The 26,635-nt window shown below is 36.1% G+C and overlaps 1 long non-coding RNA gene and 1 pseudogene across 1 annotated transcript; both read left to right on the top strand.

Annotated features, from left to right (window-relative positions):
- Positions 1–4,824: 4,824 nt before the first annotated feature.
- Positions 4,825–18,166, top strand: LOC104236343 (structural maintenance of chromosomes protein 3-like; annotated as a pseudogene).
- Positions 18,167–23,977: 5,811 nt separating this feature from the next.
- On the top strand, positions 23,978–26,121 carry LOC138876444 (uncharacterized). Its single transcript, XR_011401704.1, has 3 exons — positions 23,978–24,118; positions 25,056–25,114; positions 25,791–26,121. It is a non-coding gene; the product is annotated as an uncharacterized lncRNA (long non-coding RNA).
- The last annotated feature ends 514 nt before the right edge of the window (positions 26,122–26,635 follow it).

Consider the following 26,635-nt stretch of genomic DNA (forward strand, 5'->3'; position numbering starts at 1 on the left):
CATGTCGTTTGTTACTCCTGGTTTCGTTACAAGATGTTCAAACTTTCAATCTGGTTAATCATCTAATAGATGAGGCTTTGGATCTAACATCATGATTCAGGTCAAGCTTTCTATACTTGATGGGCAGATACAAATTTGTGTGTTGTTTTAACCTTTCATTCTATCTCACGCTTCGAGTTTATTATTTTTTTCTTCTTTTTTGTAGATGATTTTTCCGCTTGGAATATCATACATTTTGTGATGGTGAGGGTGAAAACTGCAGATTAACTGTTCCCATGAAAATGATAGGCAATGAGCAACCATTCTAATGCTTACATGTAGACAATGGCGTCTCTGTGTGTGCTTAATGACTTGCTCTCTGATCTGTTGTGAGCTGGATAATGCATTGGAGAGTTGTAGTTTACTGCTAAATTAACTTAGTGATATGCTAGCAGAAAACGAATTGGAGACATACCCTAATGTGTTTATAGACAGTGGTTTCATTTACAACCAAAATGACTTCAGGGACCCTAGCTTGATGCCTCTGTACTGTTACAATCACAATAACTGGCAGTACTTGTGAAGTTAAATCACTCACAGCAGGAAATGGCCATTTTGAGGTTGCACTTAAATATACCTTCTGGCAGCCCTTGTTTTTTTCTGGAACATATACCTGGAAAGATCAACCCAATATTGAGTTGTTTTCATCGTCGATATCAAAGTCAATTCAATCCGAAAAAAGACTCATCACGAGGGCAAGGGGACAATTACCCTTCCACCCCAACCCAAGAAATTGAGCGAAACATAAGTAGAAGGTCTATCTCTCCTCGCCCTTTTCCATTTTAGATAATAACTTAACTCCATCTCTTGGCAAGATTTATAGCAAAAGCTAAGATAGGTGTATCGATTAGTAGTAACTGGCCATCATAGAGTTATGACTATCTAGGTTGATCAAAGGATTCTGACCATTGCCAAAACTTCTGACCGAAAGATCCTGGTAGCGTATGGCTCAGCTATTGTCCTTCATTGCTATTCTGTTCCCAGAGGAGAAATTATCTTCCTGCTTCAGAACCAATTACTAGTATTGACTGTTAAAGGAAAGTTGGTGCAACCAATTAGGGCAGCCTGGTGTACAAGGGCATCCCGCATTCAAGCAGGGTCCAAGGAAGGGCCGCACCCGAAGGGGTGTGATATAGACAACCTACCCTAATGCTAGTATTAGTGGCTGCTGGATACAACTTTACCGTTGATCCAAGGCTCCCCTTCTTGGTGCAACCAATTACTAGTATGCAAATTAGATGAAGATGGTACTTTGTTTATATTAAAGTGATTTTGCTCAAGGATGGAGCAGCGATGATTCTTTAACCATGTACTTTCATCCTTCAAATACGAGTTATAAAAGAAGATTATTCGTACGCTGGTTAAATTTTACATGAGATTGTACATAAACACACTAGGAACATTCAAGACACATTCATACATAAACACACTAAGAAGGTTCAACACCCATAATCGCATGTTGTTCGACTTTAATATATCAGATGTTGCCTTTAATGGAAGCAGTATATCACGTTTGATCATCATACTACTTAGACCACAGCATCACACCACCATATTTAAGCAGCAGTCAGTTTTATCTTATTACCGCGTTTACTATATGAAGAGAGAAAAGGAGCAATGTCATCCCAATTCCATTCTCAACTAGTTTTTTTTTTAAGTCTTAACAATGTGCTCTTACAGAAAGTGGCTTTATCTCCTGTTCGTCCTTTATATATGTATCATGTGGTGCATTAATATTAATAGTGTTCTAACTATGAAAAAATGGTATGCATTTAGTCCTAACTAACGGTTCGGTTTCCATCAACTCTAATGAGTTCATGTGCTGCAGAGATGCCCTGACACCCCTTCCTACAAGGTGGCTCCGCCACTGCGTACACCACGTGCCTTTCTTTTCATTAGTAATTACGTAATTAGTAATTTGTAAAATATGCATCAGTAACAGTTACGGAGAGTGTATGCATCCAAGTTGGATGAAGAGTTACGCGTTGCTCTTTCCCTCCTTCTAAAACACACAAAATAAAAGAAAACAACTATTTAGATCCCATTTGGCGTTTGGATTAGCGAAAAGTAGCTTCTAGGGAAATTTACCTTAGTAGACAAATTTTAAAGTATTTTTCAATAAATACTAATGATTGAAAAAGATTTCAGGCGGTACCAATTTTATAGGTTTTTTTTACCACTTTTTTACATTTTATTTACTAGCACAATTGGGTAGAGGTGTTTGTCGGTCGATACGGTATGGTCTTTAGACATTTCGGTTCGGTTTTTTCGGTTTTCAGTTTCTTAAAATGTTATGCCAATACCGTACCTAAATTAATTCGGTATGGTTCGGTTTTCTCCTTGCGGTTTCGGCTTATTCGGTTCGGTTTTCTCCTTGCGGTTTCGGCTTATTCGGTTCGGTTTTCTCCTTGTGGTTTCGGCTTCTAGGGTAACTTCGGTTTATTCAGTTTGAATACTAAAAGTCATAGACTGTAATATTCTTAATTAAAGTACTCAAAAGTAAAAACGTTTGTTGACAAATTTTTTATCCAAAACCAACAAATATCAGCCCACAGAGAGAAAACTGCATATAAAGGAATAAATTTGATCATTAGAAATGCATTGTTACTTGTTTAGAGTTAATTGATGAATTTAGATAATAAAGGAAAGTAAAATTTTAGATTTTTTATATTTATGTTATAATTAATAATATGTGTATTGTGTAATATATATATTTCAGTACAGAATCAGTATTTCAGTATTTTCAAATTTAATACTATTTTTTTTAAAACTTAAACCAATTACCATATCGAATATCAAATACCAAAATTTTCTATTTCGGTGCGGTAATTCAGTATTTACCAAATTATGCACAACCGATAGAATCCTAATTAATTCCATTTAATTTAAACGTATACTCCCTTTAAATGCGGGATCATGTTTCCCTTTTATTTATCCCACTGAAACAGGTAAGTGTGTGTATGTAGTAGTTTTGTAATAGGTATATACAATTACTATGGAAAATATCAAACCGTAATTTATTATATGATTTATATCTTCACTTTCAACACATTATGTATATATATATATATATATATATATATACTATTACATCTTAGCAAATATTTTCTAGAGAACACAGCCCAAAAAGATAGAATTATATTAGACAAACATAATATGGAGATAAGGATACGGAGTATAGAAACGAGAACTTTTGGGAGAATTGTTAGTATATGATAATGATCTCTTTAAGGGAAATGTTTTAATTTAGGGATTTTATTTTATTGTAAGCAAGTTAATTACCGCAGGGAATGTGTGAAGGGATCTTTTTTGGTATAGTATGTAAATCTATTTTTAGTGCCAAGTGTAAAAATAAAATCATTGGTAATCAATGTTAATTTACCTTATAAAATCATTGGTATATAAAGATCGCATTCAATTTGAAGGCAAATTGTGTCTATTATCAATTGCTTAGCATGTTTATTTATTTTCGTTAATTCTAAAAGTCTCTCAAAATATAATTTATTAGATAAAACGCCTCGCATCACGTTGTAAGTATATAATAAATTTTTACCCTACTTATAAACTCCCCACTCCACCCACCCCCTCAACCAGTCACGACTTGCTCGCTCGCTCGTTCTCGGTATGTCTTGTGGAGCATATGCTCGCTCGTTCTACTCCTCCACAAGAAAGGTAAGATTCCATACTTTATTTTCCATCTTCACTGCACTCAAAAGTGAAGTTTGAAAGGTGATACTTCTTTCTATGTACAGACAACTAAAATGCATTGATTCCCATATACTTGCCTACTGTAGTGGCATAGAAATGATAAGGTCCTCTTAATCAAAATGTGATTAAAAAAAATTACGAAGGATTTAAGTTTTATGGATTCAACCTTTAAGTTTTTTTAACATTAAACTTATGTTGTAATTTTAGAAGTTTTATACATAAACTTGTGTTCCGCGTTAAAAGTACTTGGTCCACATGAACCAGGTGCTCGAGTGCTACATTTGTTTAACTAAAAAATGGAATTTCGGTCAAAACTTTAATTTAGAAGAACTCGGGTTACTGATAATCAAAAGAATATATGAAAGAAAGTAATTTGGCTAGCAATAATATAATCAGAAGGAAAACAAATAAATCAATATATTCAGATAGTATTTTGTGTCCCCACAATTGATCAGTTATCTCCCTTTTATAGCTATTTGGGAGATATGCGTTTTGCCCTTGTCATAAGGCTATTATGAGTAATTAAAGACATTGAATGCTACGTTACACAATCATTGTATTTAATACAGATTCTCTAACGTATTCTGTATTTAATGCTCATTAAATACTGTATTTGCACTCTCATATATTGTCAGATTCATTCCCCTTGATTCCTGGACCTAAATGACTTAAATAGGTACGAGCGCCGAGTCCTTTGAATATCTGCCCGTGCCTCTTCCTTTGCCTTTGCTCGTATCTGTTGCAACTCGTGTCTCTTTTCCAGCTGTAACTCTTTGACTAGTCTACGTGTCTTGACACGTCATCTTTATTCTACTTTAATATGTAAACTCAATTTTTCCCAATACTCAATTTGCAAGCATACTTTTTAATCCAGTTCCCATTGTTGTGCCCTGTTCTCATTTGGTTAAAACAAGCATGACCTGCTTGCAACAAAGCAGAAAGGAAACATGTGTGGGTGGTGGCGACAAAAAGAATTTGATTGGGGACAATACCAGTCTCCGTCTGTTGGAAAGATGTGAGAGTTTTCCCTCCTTTGTCATACATTCTATATGCAGATATTATTTGTCCATGGCATGTGTTTAATATTCGTGTGCTCAAAGACCTGGATAGCATTACTTAAACTCCTAGTTTCGAAGACCATTCCCATCACTCCATATTTAACAGGGACACTTGACTTAAAATTGAACCTGATAATGCATCCATTGAACTCTTCCCCCTGTCTTGCCTAAAATGCTGGCAACATCTGCCATAATTCCATCTATTCTCATTCTACTGAACATTGTGAAAACTGCAGACATACCTCATATTGCATGTTAAAATATCTATAAAATTTATGTTCTTGAAGTGCCCCAATGCACGCTCCATTTTTTCACCTTTGGCAAGCATGTTTATTATGATATTGCTTGCAGTAGCAATCCTCCACGTATTTCCGGGCCATAAGGTTTTAATACAGCAAAAGGTCATCAGGTTCCAGGAAACAACAATTATAACAGCTACTTTTACAAGTAGCTTGACCGAACAATCCATTCTTTTGCACCAATTACCACAAGCATCAAGCAAAGATTATTCTGGTTTACACTAAGCACATTTGCCAAAGAGTTCTTTAGCCGAGGGTCTATCAGAAACAATTTTGATGAGGCTGCGTACATTCTACCCTCTTGTTTACATTTGCCAAAGAGAATGCGGAAATGAGGCATATCATTCCTTTCTTCCTCTTAGCAAAATCTGTATTCTCAAACCCTCAGGGGTTGGCCTGGTGGCAATTGACTTGAGCCTTGGGGTTTGCTCCCTTTCAAGGTCTCAAGTTCGAAACCCACTGGGTGCAAACAATTTCTGAGGGCCATCGGACTGGGTAAAACCTGAATTAACCGTGGTGCACTTGCGGGAAACTCCTTGCGGAGGGCCTGTGCACCCCCGGGAATAGTTGGGGCTCGAAGAGACTCGGACACCCGGTGCAAATAAAAAAAAAAAATTAAAAATCTGTATTCTCAAACAGAGCACCATTCTTAGCTGGTGACACCAATTTCTCAACCTTCAGGCCGCTGCAATCATCAATTTTCACCTCCTTAAATTCTCCAACACCCTTCTCGTCATTGGAATACGTTTCTACATTCTGATATGCTTCAATCTCCTTGTTTTCTTCGTTAATTCTTCCAATAATGTTAAGTGATTCTTTCAGTTTTACTACTGTTTCTGAATGATTAGAAGCAAGAATATTCTCATTACAAGTATCCTCTGCTCCATTATTTTGTGAATACCCACTAATCAATGGAACTCAAAAATTCATATCCCACTTTGGCATTTCCTCAAGCACCTTGTGAGCCTTCTTCATAGAATTTTCCTATGCCTGAAATCGAGAAAAAAAATCAATGGGTTCGGAATTCACCTTCTTAATTGGAGAAAATAACAAGGCTTTCTCTCCTCCAATGGTTTGGCTTCTGCCAATCGTTACCTCTTCTGTGGAATTTCTGTCTCATCTATGTACTCAGCCATATCAAAATCACCACCGCCTACTTCTGATTGCGGCTCATAAGTGGGAAACATTATGTCCTTCAATGGCCAGGCTACTTCAGATATATTCCTCTTCAACGAAGCTTCTGGATACCAGCTGACGTCGCAACAACAATAGAATTCTGCTCAACCTTTTGTCAAACTGAAATTAATGGCAACAGAAACAATAAATTCGCAGTCAGTAGCTTGCTACATCAACTGTAGTACACGATTCTCCTTGCTACTGTTGATACCATCCTCCTCATCAGTTGGCATTTCATCGAACAGTTTGTGCACATATTTTTGAAGTCTCGCGCTAATATAGTTGATCCTCCATTGAAGGTGACAAAGTTGGTTCGACCGATATTGCACAGATATCTTTCCTTTGTTTCCAATTCCCTTCACCTGGAGAGAAGGAGAATTTATGTGAAACGCTGTCGATTCCTCTGCCGGAGACGTAGATGGAGTTATTAGATGCCCATTACAGGTAATGTCGTTGTGAATCTGCAGGAACGGTGGGAGAATTGTAGCCAGCAATTGAGCCGGAAAACTGTAGTTTGAATCTTGATGCTTGTGTGATGCTGAATTAGGAGAATAGGAATAGAAAATTAGGACTAAACTGTAAACGATGGAAACTATGTAAAATGCAATTTGTATCATCGAATTTCTGCTTATTTACTACTTCTCTGTTTTGTCAGGTGATGATTTTTCCTTTTTTCTTAATTGTAATTTGGATAATCTTCAGCTCTTCTTTTTAATTTTATGAATATCTCATCGGAGTAATCTTTAGCCGAGGGTCTATTGGAAACAGTCTCTCTGCCCTTCAAGGGTAGGGGTAAGGATGCGTACATCGTACCCTCCCCAGACCCCACTTGTGGGAATTTAATGGGCTTCTTAGTTGTTGTTGTTGTTCTCGTAGGAGTAATATTATTTGATTTTGGTAATTTTGAATTTTGTTTATTTAATTTTTTGTTCGGTTGCTGTTGTTTCTGCAGAGATAGAATAGTGAGGGACTGTCAACATGTATGTACAACAGGTAATTATTAATCTATGGCCCTAAATATGTGTAAACAATTAATTGTGTCTATTAATATACATGTTGTTTGGATGCTGATTTTGCAAGGGTGTTTTCTTAGCAATTTTTTATATGGGGTGTATTTCTTCTGTTGTAGGTCATCATCTAAGGATTTAAGAGCTATCGGGAACAAGTAGCCACTGAAGATTTCAGTCCGAAAGTTAACTCTGTTGGTAATGTCATTTATACCTTGGTGAAGTTTAGTGTGCCACATTTTTGTTTGAACTGAGAGATGTTTTAAATTTTCTTCTGTGTGCAGTTGGCCCGAATGGATCTGGCAAGTCGAACTTTTTCCATGGTGGGTTACCCTGATGTTTTTCTGGCTTATTGATAGTTTGATGAGTCCATGTTACTTTAATTAAATAATTTATTTATTCTGTTGTGCAGCGATTCGTTTTGTCGTAAGTGACCTCTTTCATAACCTGCACAGTGAAGAAAGGCAGGCTTTTCTTCATGTATGTTCAGTATTTAATCTTTAGAAATCTGCAGTAATTCATGCCCTTTAATACATTTACAATGTTTCTAATATCTCCCCTTTTACCATACAGGAAGGAGCAGGTCACCAAGTATTATCTGCTTTCGTGGAAATTGTAGTTGATAATTCAGACAATCGAATGCCGGTAAAGTGTTGTCTATATGCACCTTTATGCCATTTTTTCTGGACTAGCAGTCCTGGCCTTGCTATATTTGCCATCATTGGTTTCTAATCTGCTGGAGTTGGCTTATATATGGAGTATAATTTTGGCCATTCAGTTTTCAATCTGAGTATTCGTGCCTTTTGAAGGAAGCTTGCGAAAGGCTGAATGAGAGATAGAGCTTTGATCAAGAAGAAGAAAATTATATGCTTTCCCTCACGGGGGAACCAAGCAAGGGATGAGCGCTGGCGCTAAAGCTGTTGTTTTCTTCCTTCATTTCATAGCGGAAGGTTGACTTTTGGGTATTCAACTTTGTGTTGCAGCTCAATGAGACAACCCTTACACATAAGGTTTAAGTTCAGCCTCAGGGCGGTGGTCTCTCTATCAGGCCCCGCTGCTTCAGTCTCTTTCTCTTTATCCGCATTCCCATACGGATTAACAAGCCTTTCTGTACTCTCTTCCTGGCATTAGAAAAGTTGTCTAAATCTACTAAATAAGAAAAAAATCCTCCAATAGTAGTATAGGTGGGGCAGAAAGGTTGAACGGAGGCAGGCAAGTTTGTAAAGTAGAGTTTTTCTCGGCCCATGAAAATTTGAGAACTATACATTCATTAGTACCTTTGGCTAAAGTATCTGAAACCAATTGTTTGCAGGAATAGCCTGTGAACTTAAGATGTGACGGCTTCTGTTGGCAACTGTGGAACAGATATTTACTATGTTGTGGATGTTGAAATATTATTACATTTTGACAGGTTGATAAGGAGGAAGTGGCTGAGAAGAACAATCGGTCTCAAGAAGGATGAGTATTTCTTGGACGGAAAACATATCACGTAAGTAGTTTATGAGTGTTGTTCATTGCCTCTGCTGTCAGCTGCGTGATAGAATCTTTCTTTATGTTGCAGGACGAAAGAGGTCCAGAATTTGCTGGAAAGTGCTGGGTTCTCTCGGTCTGATCCCTATTATGTTGTGCAGCAGGGAAAGGTACATTACGTTAATATTGTTTTTCTACTTCTTATTCGTGTCTTATAGTCTCCTCTTGTTTTCTTGCAGATTGCGTCATTGACATTAATGAAAGACTCAGAACGGCTTAATCTGTTGGAAGAAATTGGTGGGGCACATGTTTATGAAGAGAGGCGCCGAGAAAGTTTAAAACTCATGCAGGAAACTGGCACGTTATTTTTGAAATTTATGCTTCTTGGATATTAATGTTTTGTTGCTAACATTTTTGTGAATCAGGTAACAAGAGAAAGCAAATAATTCAAGTGGCACAATACTTGGACGAGAAATTGAATGAGCTTGAACAAGAGAAGGAGGAACTGAAAAAATATCAACAGCTTGACAAGCAGCGCAAATCTCTGGAATACACGATTTTTGACAAAGAACTTCATGATGCACGCCAGAGATTAAATGAGGTAGAGTACTCAAATAGCAGAGTTGAAATATCAATGTGAAAGTTTGCTCTTGTAGTTCTAACCTATCAATTGCAGGTAGACGAGGCTCGGAAGAAAGTGTCTGAGAACTCTACTGAGATGTATAAGGCTCACGAAAAGTCCAAGGAGCTGGAGAAGTTGTCCAAAGATCTGACAAAAGAAATTCAAAATTTAAGCAAGGGGAAAGAAGCAGTAGAGAAACAGCGGACAGAGGTTATCAGAAAGCGCACCAAGCTTGATCTTGATTATAAAGACCTTCAAGAGAAGATGTCTACAAATATTAAAGCTAAAGTACTCTTTTATTGTATGACAATAATTGTTCTTCCCAACTGCATGATTATAATGGCAAATACGATAAGGATAAATTGTCATTTTATGCTTTCTGGGATTCAGGATGATGCACACAAACAACTGATGTTTCTGGAGAGAGAAATTCAGGAAACAAAGAATGCTCTCAATGATATCAAGCCTTTGCATGAGAAACAAGTAAAAGAGGAGGAGGACATTACTAGAGGGTATATCGATTATATGAGGCACTTTTTTGAACAAGCTAGAGTCTGATAGCCAAAATTTCAGAAATTAGAATAAAACATTAAGTTTTTATTTTTCCTCCAATAAGAGTTCTGGTCCTCGAGCATATGAAGTTTCAAAATAGAAAAATGTTTTATGGGTCTTGGGCTCCATTAAACTATTTCATCAAGGACAAAAAGAAAAATAATCAATGGCTGTTTTCTTATTTTTTTTGTTGGTTGCTTCTGATACTTGGCTTTTTCTGTATGAATATAATCATATTTGTATCCGTGCTTTTTCTGTATGAGTATAATCCTATTTGTATCCATTGATGTTGATGTTCATTTCATAGCTTTATGTGCACCAAAGATGCAAAATATTTGGTCAAGTTGTTTCATAGTATGTGACTGTCTTGTATTTATCTTCCTGGTTTCTGTTTTAACTTAGACTGATTATAACTGTAGATTTGACAATCATGGTGTCTTAAATAGGATTATGGATCGTGAAATGAAACTCAGCATTCTTTTCCAGAAACAAGGCCGTGCCACCCAATTTGCCAACAAAGCTGCTAGGGACAAATGGCTCCAGAAGGAAATTGATGAATATGAACAAGTTTTATCTTCAAACTCAACGCAGGTAATATTCCTTGTTAAAATTTGTTAGCACATGGAGCTATTGCAGCGTTTTCTTACTCTTCAATACTTTGATTTATGAATGGTTGAGGACTCTGTGCTACATGTTGTATTTAAAGTGTCTTGTCGCTTTGGAGGCTTTGTTTATCAATATATGCTGAATATGTAACTTGATACAAATGCATTTGCAAATAGTATGACAGAATACTTATGATTAAAAGTATATGCAAATGCACCAAGTTTAGAATGTGGGTGATGCATGTGAGTGCAAGGTAAAGATGAACAATGTTAGGGTTTCATTTTCTTATGTTCCCGGCCAAAAAAAAGAAGACTAATTCTTTCAGGTAAAAGCGATACATGAAAGATGGGCATCGGCCCAAGACATAAAGAGTCCAAGGAAGTGCATCTCAGAGGTTATTGATCTTGTCCATTTTGTCATGGATTGTTCCTGTCATGTGCATTTCTTAGTAGGAAGCTCCTTTTTTCTCTCTTTAGTTGTCAAATGTTCGTTTATCTTTTGTGTCCGTCTTAAATAAGAAGCTTCATGTTAACAACAAAACTGAGGAAAAGGTTAATTCTTATTACCATCAATATGATTTTCTACTTAATTGTCTTAACTCCTTTTCTATCTCAGGAGAGAAAGCTTCAAGATGAAATTGATCAGCTCAATAAGGACATGAATGATCAAGATGATATAATTAACCATCGTAAAGTTCAAGCGGACAAAAAAGAATCCCTCATATCTGGCTACCTAAAAGCTTATAATCAGTATAAAGTGGAGCGAGACAAGTTGCATGATGAGCGGAAGTATGATTATTCAGTTATGTAAGGCTTATATGAGTGTTTTCGAGCAGCATTATTTATCTAGAATTATCTGAATTCTGCAATTTCGTATTTGTGTTCGTCTCAGGTCCATGTGGAAACAGGAAGCTGAGCTCACTACTGAAATTGAACGGCTCAAGGCTGAAGTTATGAAGGCTGAGAAAAGCCTAGACTATGCAATTCCTGTTGTGAGTAACCTCTATAACATGTCATCTATGTAACATTCTTGGGTTATGTAGTTCCAATTTTATATGCTTGGTACTTTTTGTTTTACCCTTGATTTCATCAACGAAAAGTAATCTGGTCTTCTAATATTTAACACCCGATTGGCAAATTTCCTGGTATGAAGTCTACGATTTTGTTTACGCAACTTTTTGTTGGGTAGTTTGGTGCTTCAAATTGCTCTTGGTATAACTAGGTGTTTTCATAAATTCATGTGATGGGCGTTGTGTATTCACCTGGGAGGATGGTCCAGTCGAATACCTTGGTCTTGACTCTTGATCCTAAACCAGTTGTAGAAGTGTTTGTTATCAAGAGTTGAGATACTTGAAGAAATAAATTTTTCTGGAGCAAAAGAAATAATATATACTAGGAACTGTGATGTATCAGTGAAATATAGGTGTTTCGTGTCACAACCGGCAAGACCTATTCATGAGAGACACGCTAAGTCTAGTATTATATAATGTCTATTAGGTTAAAAGATTAGATCACAGGAAAAAGCTTACCTAGGTGGTGGTACCATTTGAATAGCTACAATAAGAGCTAACATAAATAGGAAATATACAAAACAAAATTGTGATCGGTCAAATGAGCCTGGAAAATGGATAGGCTCTTAAGTCCTCTATATACTTCTAAATAACATTAAAGAATAAACATTGAGACATTTAAAATTTCGCTCTCTGAATAGGGGCCTTCTCATTTCAAAGCATCTATTTCACTCGTGATATTGGTTGTTAGATCTTCGTTCTGAGGGAACAGGGAATAGAAGACGGAACTGGGACGGTGATTAACTATGTCATTTCTATGTTCCTACATACCTTAAATGGCATGTATTACTGCAAAACATGCTTGATTTTTCATCCTTTTTTTTGTTTTAATTCTCAGGATATGCAGAGAGTATGAAATCTCTGGAGTACATGGCCCAATTTTTCAGTTGATTCAATGTGAAGAAAAGTTTTTTACAGCTGTTGAAGTTACTGCTGGAAACAGGTATTGGCAAAAGTTCTGCCAAGGACAAGGAGCTGCTGATTATTGTCCTATGCTGCTTGCCAAGCTACAAACCTACAACACTGCTTTGCATCCGTTCGATGCTTATACTCACACGACTTACTCTCTCTTCTTTGCAGCTTATTCCATGTGGTGGTTGATAATGATGAAATATCAACTAAAATTATCGGACACCTCAATGCACAAAAAGCTGGACGAGTTACATTTATTCCACTGAACAGGGTTAAAGCTCCACATGTTAATTATCCACAGAGCTCTGATGTTATTCCGCTTCTGAAAAATTTGACGTTTGCTTCTATATATCAGAAGGCATTTGAGCAGGTCTGTTACCAAAAATTTTAGTTTCATTTTGTATTGCAATATTCTCAAATCACTTCAGCCCTGACCTAACCAGCCTTTTGTGTTTGGTCCTTTGGGCTTTCATGGTAGATTTTCACTTGCCTAATCTGTTTAGAAACAGAACAATTTCAATATTCGTTCATATGCCGCTAGATAGTAGTTCTCTATTAGATCTTTATACACTTTTTCTATGATCCAAAAAAAAAGGGAAGCTTTTAGGTTCTGGCTGCATTATTTCTTCTCTACCCTTTTAACTGAAAGTTTGACTGGATTGTAAAGTAACCATCCATGGTTCATTTCGTATCTGTGTTCCTTTAGCTTTGCATATTCAGTATAGCTGTTGCTACTTCTCAGGTCTTTTGTTCCTGTAAGAGTTCTTATATTTATCTCAGCCAGGTGTTTGCTAGAACTGTAATTTGTCAAGATATGGATGTTGCTAACAGGGTTGCTTGCATTCATGGGCTTGACTGTATTACTCCGGAAGGTTAGAACTTGAGACACTTTATACTTTGATTGGTGTTTATGTGCATTAGTCTGATCTGACTGGACTTCTTTATGCAGGTGACCAAGTTAGTAAAAGAGGTGGCATGACTGGTGGATTTTATGATTCTAGACGCTCAAAATTGAGGTTTATGAGCACCATCAAACAGAATACGGTGTCCAACAACCTGAAAAAGAGTGAACTTGAGGAAGTTAGAAATAACCTTCAAGATATCCTTACCGAGTTTCAACCTCTACTAAAATTTAGATTTTAACATTGTTCAGCACTCCTTTTATTTTAGCATGTTATTGTTTTCGGTTTTGCTTCTACTACTGCTCAAAGGTGATTCCCTTGACTTCTTCACACACCACTCATTTTGTGCTGGATACCACACCTTTGACTACGACACAAAACCAATGGTTTTAACAACTGTGAAACTTTTAGAAAACAAGTAGTTGCTAGCAACTCTGAAACTTTTACTCGGATGATATGGTTTGAACTCAAACTAGAAACGTTTTTGCTGAAACACTCACTAATGTTCTTTGCTCATCATTTTAATTTGCTAAAGGGGCTTACCGTGCACGAAGTGCTCCTTGGCTAGTGCGAGGTAGGGGGAGAGTGGCGTATAGCATATACAGCTTCCCCCTTCCTTTTGTGCAAAGAGGCTTTTTCCATGCCTCGAACATGTGACCAGCTTGTGAGGTCATTGAAGGAGCAATTTGCTGTTGTGCCAGGGTCTATTCACTTTCATTTGATACAGTGGTTAATGTCATGTGCATTTTGTTTAAATTGTTTGAATAATCTTAAAATGTCCTCCTTGTGGGGGTTTAGGTGGGGACAACTTATGAATTGAACTCATGGTAGCTTCTATGTATTTGAAAGATAGAGACTGAGACGCACTAAAAAGCCATTTGTCAATTCACTTTAAGTTGGACTAAACAGCATGGAGATATTTTTAGGTTGGCATCGCTCTGCCACGTTATAATCAAGTCATTCTGCTGGTTTAAGACACCACAGAAAGTTAAGGACTGAGATGTAGGGTGGAAAATCTGAAATGGCAGAAACCTGTCAATATCAGCCTGTGTGTTGTATGATCTCTGTTGACTAAAACTATTAGAACATAAGTCTACTCACTTGAGCTTCAAACGTTTTAAAGCAGTTAATGGGCACTTAAGACTTGGTGAAACTTCAATATGTGCAGCACTAATGTATATGTCATTTAGGGTTTTCCCCTTATATAAGTTGGAATAGAATTATCCTTTTTGCTCTATTGAACATGCATCGCTTATTTCCTTTAACTTTGTAAGAGTTGCGAACAATCCTTTTGTGTGGATTAAACAGTTACAAGCGACAACAAGGTCATATACTTCTCCTTTCTTGGTGTCTCCAGTTTTATTTATCATGTGTTCAAAGGATGTTCATTATATTCATTTTACCTTTTATGCTTTCACTTAGCTTTTCCCACAGATAGAACAGAAAATTATTAAACTTTTGGCTGAGCAGCAGAAAAATGATCCTTCCCTGTCTCATGACAAGTCTGAGTTAGAACAGCTTAAACAAGATATCGGTAATGCTGACAGACAGAGACAATCCATCTTAAAATCTATTCAAAAGAAGGTGCCTCCTCTTGAAAAACTTTTGGATCTCTTGCCACTAATGATGTTTCTTCTTCAACATAGACTGTTGGTTTTTGCAGGAGAAACTTCTTGGTAATATTTTGAGTCAAATCGATCAGATCAGAGATAGTATGGTACGAAACAAGATGAAATGGGAACAGAACTTGTTGATCATTTAACACCAGAAGAGCGAGATTCTCTGTCACGCTTGAACCGTGAAACCACGACTCTGAAGGAGAAGCTGATTGTGTGCGGGGCTAATCGGATAGAGGTTTGTTGACGCCAGGATTACTGAAGTCAATTTATGACATAATCGATACAAATCACTTGCTGACTTTTATCGGCTTTTGTAGACTGAAACTAGAATAGAGGAGCTTGAGATGAATCTGTCAACAAATCTTGAAAGACAAAAACAAGAGTTAGTGGCCATGAGTTCTTCTGTCGACATTGATATGCTACAGAGTGAAGTTGAGAGCAAGAATCAGGAACTTAAGGATGCAGTCTCACTAGTTGACCATTTGACTGAAGAGCTTGCAAGTGAGTCCTGTTTTTTTATTTTAAAATCTTTGGTATCGTATATGTTCAAAAATTTTAATACAAAAATGGCCTGCACAGAGGTTTCTGGAAGTATAGATGAACGAAACGAGAAGCTCGAGCAGATCAAACAGGAAAAGGATAGTCCGAAGGCAAATATTCTCCATTATATTTCAACTTCACGTGGCCTGTTTTGCTATGTGCTAATACAAAATTTTCTTATAGGATCTAGATAAGTATCAGAATACACTTCAGGATGAAGCAAGAGCATTGGAGCAGCTACTAAGTAAACGGAACACCTATCTTGCCAAGCAAGAAGAGTACTCGAAGAAAATTCGGGAACTGGGTCCTTTATCTTCTGATGCCTTTGAAACGTATTGCTCTTCTCTAAATTGGTGTATATCCTTTTTGGCATTTGAATATGGAGAACTCTATTTTGCTTCTATTTTATTTTATTGTTTATTTTGTATAGATCTTCTTTTCAGTGCTAGAAGCTAAAAACAGGCAGATATACTTACAACCGTTAGTAACTATAATCATAAACTGTGGCTAAAACTCCGAGCTAAGGTGAAGAGGAGCTGAATTTCCTGACAGGATGCCCTTTAGGTAATTGAATTAACAAAATCTATTGGATATTAGAATAAGACCTAATGAATAATTTGCTTCTTTAAATATTTTCTTTGTGCGTGTAGAAGAATCTCTAAAGCATATAACTAATTAGAAGGTATAATCTCACAAAATATTACTGCATTGAAGCTATTTGGCCTTAGCTTGCAGCACGAGTGTCTTTCAAATCATCTTTCATCAAAACATTATAAACTGTCATATGAGTCCAGTTTGGACTTTTTCAAGTGTGTGAATGCAGTTGAAACGGTACAATTAATTGGCATCATAAATATGAAATAGCTTGTGTTTTTGCACCAGAATGTCAAAGTACATATTTCTGATACATTTGAGTGCCATTTGCCAGCTAGATGATTGACGGAGTTAGGGAATCGTGTGAAATTCATGGTTGTTGAAAGTGAGAAGCGGGAAAATGTTTAGAGTGCTGTCTTATCTTAAAACTCTGACAAGAGCATGTGTCTCCATCTCTTTTCATATGTGTTTGATCTTGTTTATACTTGTGTGTTTCTGGATTGTGTTATTCAGGAGTAAAGGCAGTAAGCAATCATCCTTTTATCTGCTTGTTAGAACTCCCTTTCTTTTTAGTCTCTTTTTATGCTTCATCAAAGGGCAGCCCGATACACAAAGCATCCTGCATTCACGCAGGGCCGGGGGGAGGGCCATACCTTTAGGGTGTGTGATGTAGACAGCCTACCCTAAGCAAGCATTTGTGGCTGCTTCCACGGCTCGAACCCGTGACATATAGCCTACACAAAGACAACTTTACCATTGCTCCAAGGCTCCCCTTTTTATGCTTCATCAATGGAAGAAATTTTAGTCCTGTTTTTTTTCCCTTGTTTCTCTCCATACCCTTCTATTCTTTTTGTGGGGTGGGTGAAGGGTGGGGGTGAGGATGATGACAATGATCCTAATGATGATGCGCCTTGTGCTGATATGGAGGGCAGGGTTGAGAAATATATTGGTGTGAAAGTGAAGCCATGTATTTCTCGTTGTTATTGAATTCTATATTGGACCGATAATTCTGACAATCACACACACAGGAAAAAAAAAGTATGGTCATGGATATCCCGTGCTGTTTACAAACTTTGAAATCTGCATCTTGTGAGCTAATTTTCGTCTAACTCGATGTTCTTGCGATAGGTGTCCTTCACTGGACAAGGAGAAACACAGTCAATGAAACAGCTATCAGGGGGTCAGAAAACTGTGGTTGCGCTCGCACTTATATTTGCCATACAAAGATGTGATCCTGCCCCATTTTATCTTTTTTATGAGATAGATGCAGCACTAGATACTCATTACAGAACAACGGTGGGGAGTATCCTCCTAGAGTTAAAATTATTTCCTGCATTCCTTCTTCTCTATCTACCGTCTCTATCTATGTTGCTCTGACTCTCAAAAAATTTTGCCACACCCCCATGTCGGATCCTCCAAAACAGCCCTAGTTTTGGAGGATTCAACACGCACCCGGACAACATTTTTGAAGAGTTCGAGAAACATAGCCTACTTATTTCCTTTGACTATAATTTTCTAGATTTGGTTCGTGATTTGGCAGACAGGGGTAGCATGCAATTTATTACAACAACGTTCAGGCCGGAGCTTGTGAAAGTAGCTGATAAGATATATGGTGTGATACACAAAAATAGAGTTAGCTGTATCACCATTATCTCCAGGGACAAAGCCTTAGATTTTATTCAGCACGATCAATCTCATAACTGATTCAGGTGAGCATTATTTTTATGATATAATTGTTGATGTATCCCCAAAATTTTGGGGATACATCAACAACTATAGCGTTAACTTGAAGAGATTATAGTGCTAATGGTTATTGACCTCAGTATTTCTTTAAATGTTGGCCACTTTATTGATGTAGTGTTCTCTCCATAAAAACACGGCGGAAATAGTAAGAAGGAACTAGCTTGTTTAAGTTCCATTCTCAACTTCTGATTGTGCTGTGCCCTATGCTTCAGAACTAATGGATTTTATAGGAGATGCATGGCTCCTGTCATTTGTTGTTCGTAGTATATTAATTATTGTTCTATCTTGTGGTCATTGCCTTAGTTTTATATTAGTAGTTTAACGTATACGATGTTCTCTTGCAGATAAATTAATTAGTCTGATGCATATAATCAATCATTTCTTTTTGTTTCGTGCAGTACTAGGCAATGTTTTTGGGAGAAATTCAAAAATAGCCAGATTTACAACTGGTCGTTCAAAAATAGTCCAGTTTCAAAAGTAATCGAAATTTAGCCACTTTTTATGTAAAGATAAATTTGAGCGAAACCACTATTCAAAACCCTGAAAAAACGCCAGTATATTATGCTGGAGTTCCAGCATAAGTATACTTGAACTCCATCATATTATACTGGAGTTCGAGGATAAGTATGCTGAAACTCCAACATAATATACTGGAATTCCAGCAAGTATACCGGTCCAACATAATATACTGGAGTTTGGAGCACCGGTGCTCCAGTCTCCAGTATATTATACTGGAGCCAGCAAAATATACCGGTCCAGCATAATATGCTGGAGTTCATACACATGTGCACCGAACTCCAGTATATTATGTTGGACCGGTCTCTGTTGTAGCAAAATAGTGGTTATTTTTTATTGACTTGGTAAACGCTGACTATTTTTGATTGACCAGTCCGAAAACTAGCTATACCGTGCTATTTTTACTTTTTTTTTTGGTTCTTCGTGGAAGCTGAATCAGACAATAAGAGAGGCTTTTAGAGGCCCACTGCATTTAAAAAAAGAAAACTTCACAAACCACTATTATTTATTGGTTATTAGCTAGCTGTAGCTACCATTTACTATATTACTTCCTATAGCTATATTTTCAGTTTTGCTAGAGTATATTCGATGTATTTAAGCTACTTTATTCATGAATACAATAGCAAAACTCGGCGTGAAACAGGGGAGTATTCGACTGTATTCACGATATGTATTTGTGAATACAGTAATGTAAATAGCGTAAATCATGGTCTATTCAGCAATTTTTAAACGGAAATTGAATCAATTAACACAAATAGACTCCTAATATAACTCAACAAACTCAATTATAAATTTGAATACATAAATACATAAATTATATTATTTAAAAAGACATACGAATACATTCATGGAATATAGCGAGACAATGACTACAATGAAATACATGGAATACAGTGAGATATATTGAAATACTATGGAAAAAAAAAGACAATGAAATACATAGAATACAACGAGATACATTGAAATACAACGAAAAAAAAGTAATAGACTATTCAAGTTGCTCAGCCGGAAACTCCGTCGTCTTTATTCAAGAATAACCCTAATATCGTCTCATCGATAACAGATTTCGAACCTCTATTGTCAGCCCCAATTTACCCTATGTCAGATTTCGACATTAATACGAAACATAAAATATTGAGAAATTCCTAAATAGTAACCGTACCTCACTCTTAATTTGGACATTGTTAGGCCGACATAATAACATCGAGCTTCTATAAGGGTGAATCCCAGATTCCCAGTCAGCAACTCATAAAAAGTAGAGCAGGCAAAATTGGTATTCGTACTTTCTGACTATCGTATTTACATGTTATTGAGACGATAACAGTACAATAATAGGCATATTGGTGTCGAATAGCATATTTTAAACCTCCACTGGCAACGAAAATTTCGTTCGACAAAAGAGATAAATCAGTGGAGAATCATGATTGTATTTATGGAGAAATACTGACGTTGAGAGAAAAAAAGAGGGTGGAGAAAAATCTGAAATAATGAGAGAGAAAAATAATACAAAGGGTATTTTATGGCTTAAGGGTAGAAAGTGACCATAAATAGATATTTGGCTATAAGAATCAAAAGGTAGCTATGAAATATAATTTTTTAAAAGGATATTTATTTAAAATAAATAAGGTATCAACCTTTGCTACGTGAGGTAAAAATTCCTTTAAAAAACTTTGAAGCCAATCTCAAACTTCTACACATGACATACTCCCTTCGGTCCATAATAAGTGATTTTTTTGCCATTTTATTTTGATCCAAAATAAATGTCTTTTTACATCTCTAGTAATTCGTATTTTATTAAGAAATGTGTCAGGCCAAAAAATCACTTATTTTAGACCGGAGAGAGTAATATTCTATCTCCTCATTCTACCTATCCTTGCTACCCAATTTGATATGTGCGGTAATTGTATATTTGTACGTGTCTACTTAATATTTTAGAGAGGAAAATTATTCTTTGTCCTCACTTTTCTGATACTTTTTCTCATGGTACTATCGAAAAGGTTTATTGGGAAACTTTTTAAATAGGGACGTATATAGATCGGGTTGGTTCGGTTTTTATCAAAACCAAACCAAACTAACTATATCGGTTTGAATTAGTTCGGTTTTGTCGGATTTTTCGTTACTTAAATATTATTTCAATTTTACTTTGTTAAATTTTTTATAAGTAAATATATGTTTAGTAAAAATATAAAAAATTGACAAACATATTATCTATTAAAATATTCTTATGAGAGAATTTTCTTAGTAACACATAATAGTTATTTTTTAATCGTGTGACAATAATGTTTCATTGATGTACATTTTTAAGGTTAACCGAATTTAGTAACTAAACATAAAAATCAATATGATACTTAAATAATAATAATAATCACTTCACATTCGAAAAAGATATAACAACTTAGTAGATCTTAACATATGATATAAATATGGAAGAACAAAGAGATTGACGCATTTCAGTAACACTTAATGAGAAAGTGATCATACAACCCACTATTTAAGGTTAATAAATATGAAGCACTTCATATACTATTAAACTAGTAATTTTGCACGCGCTTCGCGCGATCGTAAAGTAAAACAGAAAATGATTAAATAATTAAGGACATAAAAGAACTCGATCAATCTCTACTAATCAAACATTTTTTTCATGTTTTTACCACAAACTATTACAATTATTACAACTGGTGAAGTAAAAAAGTTTAAAATTTTTATGCATTAAGTTTAAGTTCTATTATCATCTAAATAAACCTCCATATTATTATACGATTTAAGAAACAAAAATATTGAAATACAATTTTTAGAAGTGGATTTTTAAAAAGTACTATATTGATGAAAAAGCTCTAAGGAATCAAAAGGAAATAACGGTTTGAGAATTTATGCACAAACTTAAAAAGGGATAGGGAGGGAAGAAAGAGAGAACAATAATGAAGAGTAAAAATTGAAATAGGAAAAGGGAAAAGAAGATGGTGATAAGAAAATTTTTACATATGAACAATGAAGGGTAAAAATTGTCTTCAACTGTCATATCAAATATTTCTGTTGCTGGTGTTCTTCCACTTTGACCAATATGGCTTTACTATTCCTATTTCCTAAGGAGGAACAACAACTTTCATGGTGCCGGTTTCTCGTCATTCTCGGCTTCGGCCACTATTTTCTTTGCTTCAGCTGTGCCCACTTGATTGGTTGCGGTCTTCTTAATAGAGCCTCAAAATTCAGCCGGCCAAAGTCTGCAACACCCACCTATTTAACGAATCAATCGGATTGATAAACTTTCTTTAGTGTATAACCACCAGATTAAAGTAGTAAAATTATGCTAGGATAAAAAACGCAAGCAACCTTATTCAGTCTCAAGTCTCAGAAATAAAATTATTTTTAATAGATTCAAAACTAAGCTTGATTGTCCGGGACAATCTCCAGCATTAATAAGAGGACCACCGTGTACTCCTCTTCTAGCAGCAACACTTCGAAGTATCTTAAAGTAATTCTACTATATATAACCAAACTCCAATATAAACAAAGTCCCCAAAATAGCTAACAGATATAACCAAATTCCCAATAGCAATAGAGTCTTTAGTTATTAGGCCAGAATCTTGAAAATTCAAAGAGATATAACTGTATATAACCTACTTCTTAACTATGCCGATTAGGTAAAGGATTTGAACATTTATCTTTAATAGTCACTCGACCAATGAATTCGTCCATATCCAGACCATGGAAAAATAAGGGATAGAACTGAAAAGTAAATTGATGCTTGTTGAGAAATTGATTATACCCAATGCACTATCCAAATTCAGTAGTTCCTTTTCAATCTAAAATGTAAAAAAAAAGTCTTGATTATATAGCCTCACGAGGAAAATTAGATTGGAACATTCAACTAAGAAAAGTCATACTAAATGAGTTGGTATATTCTAACTAATGCAGCTAGAATATAAATTAGAACAAAGTGTTGACAGACAGAGATGAGAACAAAAACATGTACATAGCAAAGCCAATGAGATGATATGCTATTTGATGGTGGTGAGATGTTTTATGAAACTGATTGAATAATGTATTTTGCAACCTTTCTATTAAGGTTTATATATATTGCTTCTGACAATCGTAAAAAACCTACGGCTCTACACTTTTAAGTATAATCATCTGTTATCTTTGGAACCTCTCTGAATCCTTTTCCACCCACTACCTCTCACATCCTCCTGGCACTCTGTCTACTTCTTTCTTTTTCCCTTCCACTTCGTCTATTTTCTTTCTTTATCCAACTTTGCTATAATTAGTTACTATTTGAATTTTTGGCGCGAAGAATAGAAGGTAAAGAGGATGATGATTCTTAACTGGTGATTCTTTCTTGTAAACAATCAAACAAAGTAATTTCATTGTCACAGTTTTTCATTTTTAAGTCTTTTTCTCTTAAACGTAAATCAGACTCTCAAGAAAAATACTGTGAAAGCTAAATGGAAAGGATGAAGGAGAGGATACAAAGTTTCGCCCCAATCCCTGTGCTTGACCTCAATCATACATGCCACTAATCACGCTTTCTAGACAAACACGATAATATCCAAATGGAATGGAAAAAGAAGAGTAAACAGTTTCATCCAAATTCCCAAGTTGGGAGACTTGTAGTCGTACACTGCCAAAAACTAACGGAATTTTTTTTTAATACAGAGACACATGGAATTAACCACCGACAAACATGAAGAATTTGTATCTGCCAATATTTCCCATAAGCGGAGATTGCTTCTTCTATATAGATTTCCTCTACCGTGTCAGACATTACGTGTCCCCTTTATATGAAAGGATGCATGGTCTCGCCTAAGATCACAGAGAGGTTAGAAGATTCGCGACATATTTTAAAAATAGATAGAGCATCATTAATGCATCCTTATATATGCACAAATAGTCTGATAATGTAACAAAGTAAAGAGGGAAGATAAAGTAAAGTATACATCATTTTCCCCGAAAAACAATGCAAAAGATGGTAACATATGCTCCACATATTGTTCATCTTCAATTGGGTGCGCTCCTTATAATCTCGTTCTCTGCTCCTTGAATAGTTCAAGAAAATTAATTACTGTCAATTTTCAAAGCCATTTTAAACAACTGATGTTAATTGGCGGAGTCCTAAGATTCTTTTGAATAGACTTCAATTTAAATGAGTTGAAGAGAATCAAAACCCTTCAATTACATAATTATGGACTTCTAGTTTTTAATCATGATTTAAATAAGTTTAAAGCCATGATATGACTATATAAGATGTTTGGATATGAAGTATAAAGTTTGAGAAAAATCGGATTTAAGTTGGGGAAAAACCGATTAAGGATTTGCCTTGTAATGAAGCTTTTTGAGTAATACATTTTGTGTACTATATGAGATTTTTTTGGGACATATTATATACCAAATTGAAGGTCTTGGAATATAATTTCCAACGCTCTTAACCGTTCATTCATACGACATCCGGATAAAAAGATATAAGTGTTTGAAAAAGGGCCAATGAGATAGTGCCAAGTAGCACCTTTTTGACTTTTCAACAAAATGGGATATTTACATCCCTTATCTCGTCTCTTTCCCCATTTTTCCAGAGAGCACGACCAAATAACACCCCTAACCTTCCCCTCAAGCTCTCCATAAGGGTTTCCAACAAGATTATCATCCGGGGCACGAAATCAAGTAGCGATAGCATTAAAACGATCTCTACGACGTAAGTATCGCTATATTATCTCTCTTTTTCTTTGTAGTTTGAGTTTTGGAAGATATTTAATATTTAAGAAAATGCCTTATTTCTGTATTTAAGCTTTTAAATATGAAGGAAGGTTGATAAATACATTTCGTAATAGCTAGAACTCACGGGACGATTATCGGAAGCCGTGAGTTCGAATTATTCGACTTGTTTCGGGCTGTTTTTGGGCTGTTTCGTGTAGCTTTTGGGCTGTATATGTTGCTTCTATTTAATGGAGTTTTTGGAGGATAAATGGTATGGAGAAACACCACGTAATGACAAAATGATGGATTAGTCATTCTTTGTAATATTTTCGGGGTGTTGGACACTAATATAGTCGTCGTTTTTGGTATGAATTGATTGAGGTGTATTGGGTTGTTGTAAGCTAAATATAATATGGATTTCGACTTGCATCTACTGTATGAGGTAATTATATTGTGTTCCTACAGGTTCTTAAGGTTATCTTGGCATTGGTTAAATTAAATGGATGAACTAGACATGAACTAGTGAATAAAGGTGCTAATTAAGAATAATTGGAGTTGTGGATCATTTTCTTTATTATGGATATATGGTATAAGGCTAGAATTATTGATGAATGACTTCATTATCATGTTAATGATACTATTAAGTTAAAGTAAAAAGTCTATAAGGGATGATATGGGGTATACAGATTCTAATTGGAGCTTGTCACTCGTCGTAAAATAGTTATGACTTGTTGTTGTTGTTGTTTTATGGTGTCTTGTTATTGATAATTATGTATTTCTGAATTTCTCTAGTAATTGTTGTTGATATATGATATTGGAGGAGGCTCTTGTTATAGGGGAGATGCTGCCCGAATTTATATAAACGAGCTACAAGTTTAAGTTGCAGACTTAGCCTTTATTCAACACTGATTTTGAATCTGCTTATGCAATGGTAGATTGAGTTGAGTTGTTTGAAGAGTAGCTTGGGAGGTATTAAGGACTCACCATGATTAAGGTATGTTAAGGCACTTCCTTATTTCTTTTGGCATGATCTAAAGTGAAATGAATACGCTATTTCATAACGGATCTACTCCTAGAAACTAAGGTTGCCCATGTTGTTCTATCCTTATAAAGTTATTTTAAGCAAGTATGTATGATCCTTGAATCCTATAGAAGCTCATATTGATGGTATGATGTCCATAATGTTAATCGAAGGTGCAACGACCTTAAGTCACTCCAAAAGGTTTAGAACGTGATTCCATGAGTCTAGCATGCATTATATATAGTATCTATTTTACTCTACCGAGCTGCGCTATAGTAGGCCGGGTACGACACCTATTGTGCAACCATTGATCAGTTGGATTTATCGAGCTCCACGTGGCCGGGTACGATTCTACCGAGCCTTATGATGGCCGGGTACGCTTTTACTGAGTCCTCTTTGAGGCCGGGTACGATATGATGATGATGATGATAATGCCTACAGAGGCGTATGTTTTTAAAAGTTTATGCATATATATGTATTATGCATTTCATGTCAGTAGCCCCCAGAGGCACACAGATGTTACAGGTTGTATCTCTTCTATCTCTCTTTATATTACTATTCTTGTTTATACTTTCCTGCCTTACATACTCGGTACTTTATTTGTACTGACGTCCCTTTTGCCTGGGTACGCTGTGTTTCATGCCCGCAGGTCCCTATTGATAGGTTGACATTCCTACGAGTAGGCTATCAGCTCAGCGGAGATGTTGGTGCACTCCACTTGCTCCGGAGTTGCCTATTTGGTCAGTATGCTTTGGATATGTATTGATTGGTATTGTGGGGCCCTGTCCCGACCTTTATGATTTTATGTACTCTTAGAGGCTTGTAGACAGATGTCAGGTTTATGGATACTTGTATGGCCTTGTTGGCCTATGTGTTGAGTTTACAAATGGTCATGTCGGCCTTATAGGCCCGTATGTCACATGTATAAGTTTGTATATCATTGTTGGGTCGTCATATGTTGAGTATTCCCTTATGTTTTATTCTTGTTATCTCATGACGGGTTTCTGGCTCATTTACTCAAGATAGTATAATAAGAAAAATATGTTATGTTGGTACTCGGTTGAGTAAGGCACCGGGTGCCCGTCGTGGCCCTTCGGTTTGGGTCGTGACAGAAGTGGTATCAGAGCTAGGTTGTCCTATGGAGTCTACAAGCCGTGTCTAGTAGAGTCTTATTTATGGGTGTGTCATGCACCACACTTATAAGCAGGAGGGTACAGGGCATTTAGGACTGTCACTCTTTCTTCTTACTCTAGATCGTGTTGTAGAGCTCAATTGTAAGAATTCAAACTTCTAAATTCTATTGTATTCGTAATACAACGATACCTCATCTAAATAGATAGTTGGTATAGATTGAATGTGGTTGTGGAAAAGTTGAGTCAGAGGAACTCGATTTTGCATCATGCTTATGATGAGCAAATGTGGGGTCTTCAACTGATCATGTGTGTACTAAGATGTGTAAGCTTCTTGATAAGGAGTCATAAGGCAAGAATATAT

Source organism: Nicotiana sylvestris, chromosome 8 (assembly GCF_000393655.2).
Source record: "Nicotiana sylvestris chromosome 8, ASM39365v2, whole genome shotgun sequence".
Taxonomy (NCBI): domain Eukaryota; kingdom Viridiplantae; phylum Streptophyta; class Magnoliopsida; order Solanales; family Solanaceae; genus Nicotiana; species Nicotiana sylvestris.